This window comes from Loxodonta africana, unplaced genomic scaffold (genome assembly GCF_030014295.1).
Source record: "Loxodonta africana isolate mLoxAfr1 unplaced genomic scaffold, mLoxAfr1.hap2 scaffold_55, whole genome shotgun sequence".
In the NCBI taxonomy this organism is placed as follows: Eukaryota; Metazoa; Chordata; class Mammalia; order Proboscidea; family Elephantidae; genus Loxodonta; species Loxodonta africana.
The window spans coordinates 108,295-111,629 of record NW_026975272.1 but is presented as its reverse complement, the minus strand read 5'-3'; the positions used below and the strand labels follow the sequence as shown (position 1 = coordinate 111,629).

Genomic DNA, 3,335 nt, shown 5'->3' with positions numbered 1-3,335 from the left:
TTAATGCTCTAAGCTTTCCTTCAAGTTCTTGTTAAAATTTATAATTTTTGCATACAATTTTTGAGGTGTAAACACTGGAAAAATCTGAATAATAGTTTACACATGATGAAATGAGCATTCCGATAGATTGGACACTCTTACCAGCATTCCCATTTTTATTGTATTAAAACACATTTCTCTTCCCTATATATGTTCAAATTTTTTTTATTTTTTCATATATGTTATCGATGATATATCTTCATGTAATAACGTATTATGTGATACAACTTCTATTAGGTGCAAAAGCTATATTATTTCATTCCTTTATCTTGCTCATTTATCCCAGTATTTTATCTATTTTACTTTTATAATACTTTGTATGTTATGTTTTCTCCACTTCACAGTCTTTCCAAATTTTTTCACTTTGCTTTTTAGCTTGACCTTTTATTACAAATTTTTATTAAAATAATTCATCATGGTCTGAAATATATAGCCTTGAAATTTAGGTTGGATTTGTATGAATTGGTTTAAAAAGAACAACAATATGACATTTATTTTGTCCATCCAGTTACATGTTATCTTCACATTTTATTTGATATTTTACAATATTGTCAGTTTTTATTAAAATAATATTTAAATATTATGCAGTATTTATTATTAGTAATGTCAAAATATGATTAGAATATTAAAATATAATCATAGCATATTGGAATGTTACCAGTTAGAATAATTAAAATTTATCCATTTGGTTTATTGAACATTTTAGCAAGTTGGATAATTTTCATTATTCAAAAACAATGACGTTTTCAGTTAAAAAAAAAACTATAATCAGCATTGTATTTTATCTTTCCAATGTTGCTATCATTATTTATATATGTGGTGCAGCTATGCTTTTTGGATTTTGTCACATTTCATAACAATTTCAGTGGGAAATTGGAAAAAAAGGACTTTTTGATGCTTATATTCATATTGACATTCATGATATTATCCAAGCCTTTTCTCAAGCTTTTTTAATAGTTTCTACCACTATTCATGTTTATTAAAACCCTTTCTCAAAGTTTAGTAACGATTGAATAATTTCTCAATATAATAGCCTGTTATTACTACATCTGTCTGTACCAGTTAAACACTTCCCTTTCCCTCATTCTCCCACTCCTTTGATTGAATGGCCTCCTACATGGCAAAATATAGAAAATCACTTAAAAGAAGGAGAGACTTAGCCTGACTCACCTTTAGAGTTCCAGAAACTATCACTGTATTTGACCATAGTAAATGCATAGTAAATACTGGTAGCATTTAATATTGTTTCCTTTAAAGTTACTAATTGTCTTTAGAACAAGGGGACTCTAGATAGTGAGACTTTTATTTGGAAATACATAAATGCCAGATTTTATGTTAGAAAACAAAACAGAATTCATTTCAATTTGCTATCTTGGAATTGACCATCCTTCACATTCTTCTTCAGTCAAACTTAGTTTAATAAATGTTAACATATATTTTAACAATTCATTCTCAAGCTCCCCTTAAGTCTGCCATGTTATTGACATAATTCCATCTCTTTTTAAAGGAAGAAATAAAATATATTTTCATTTTGCTGTTTGTCAACATGGCCATTATTCAATAGACATAAATTCAACGTGTTAAAAGGGAGAGAGATATTTACCTAAGGTGACTGAAGATTCTATTGTATTTAATAATTGTTTTGGTTTTTCTCTTGAAGAACTTTCAATATTGTTAGATGGAATTTTTAGATATGGTCTGCTTTAATTTTATTTAAGACATGAAGACAGAAAATCACAGTTTTGGAGCAGAATTTATACTTCTTGTCCTTTTTCAGTATGGCTGAACGAACACTGTTCTTTTTGTTGCCGTCTCCATCTTCTTCTCAGCGGCCCTGGTGGGGAATATCAAACGATCCACCTCATCAGATTGGATTCCCGACTCCACACTCCCATGTACTTCCTCCTCAGTCAGGTCTCCTTCACTGATATGACGTACATCTCCACCACAGTACACAAAATGGCAGCAAACTTCCTGTCAAACAGAAAGACCATGACTTTTTTAGCTTGTGAGATTCAAACGTTTCTGTTTTTGACCCTTGATGGAACTGAAGCTCTTCTTCTTGGTTTCACGTCTTATGTTAGATACGTAGCAATCTGTCGCCCTTTACATTATCCTGTGCTCATGAGCAAGACGATCTGTTTGTCCATGGTCACATGTGCATGGGCCAGTAGTTCCATCAATGCTTTAATACATACACTGCATGTATTTCAACTTCCATTCTGTACATCTCAGATCATTAACTACTTTTTCTGTGAAGTTCCATCTCTAATGCCTTTGGTGTGTCAGAGCACTTCCCAGTATGAGTATACTGCCCTCTTTAGTGGCCTTATTACGCTGTTGTTACCATCTGTGGCTATTCTGGCTTCCTATGCCAAGATGCTTATTGTCCTGTACCAGATGAGCTCAGGTAAAGGGCAGTCAAAAGCTATCTCCATGTGTTCCTCACACCTGATTGTGGCAAGCCTATTTTATGGGATGGGTATCTCCACCTATATGAGGCCACACTCCTTGAGTAATTCTGAACAGGAAAAAGTGGTGGCAGTATTTTACAGCATTATCACACCTCTTCTGAACCCATTTATCTACAGTCTTAGGAACAAGGAGGTTATGGTGGCCATAAAGAGACTGATAGGATAAGAGAAAATATGCCATTAGGAACTCCTGTTTGATTGAAACCGAACAACATAAAATGCCCTGCCTAAGCAACTGTCTGGAGAGAAGTAAACTACAAGAACTTTTTTTTTTAATTATTCTTTATATATATACATATATATATACACATACACATATAACATTTAACAATTTAGCATTGTTCTTATGCAAACATCACTCAGAATAAATTCCAAACTTCCCATCACCACAAAAAAAAAATTTCACTTCTTCTTAAACAATGGCTCTCCTTCCCCTCTCCCTCTTTTCTCTGGTAGCCACCAATAAACTTTGATCTCTAAAAATTTGTCTATTTCTGTTACATCATCTAAGTGAGATTATATAGTTTTTGACAGTTCAGTGAGCATAAGGTTTCCAGGTTCACAGATGTTGTAGCATGGATCAGGGCTAAATTACTTTTTTTATGGCTGAGTAGTAATCCATTGCATGTATGTACAACATTTTGTTTATACATTCATCTGTTGATGGACAATTAAGTCGTTTCCACCTTTTGGCTATTGTGAACATTGCTACGATGAACATTGCTTATATGTATGCCTGTTTGCATTGCTGCTTTCAGGTCCCTTTGGTATATACCTGGAAGTGGAATTGCTGTGTCTTACAGTGGTTCTATGTTTAACTTT

At 32.9% G+C, this 3,335-nt stretch overlaps 1 pseudogene; it reads left to right on the top strand.

Annotated features, from left to right (window-relative positions):
- Nucleotides 1–717: 717 nt before the first annotated feature.
- Nucleotides 718–2,960, top strand: LOC111748899 (olfactory receptor 2AK2-like; annotated as a pseudogene).
- The last annotated feature ends 375 nt before the right edge of the window (nucleotides 2,961–3,335 follow it).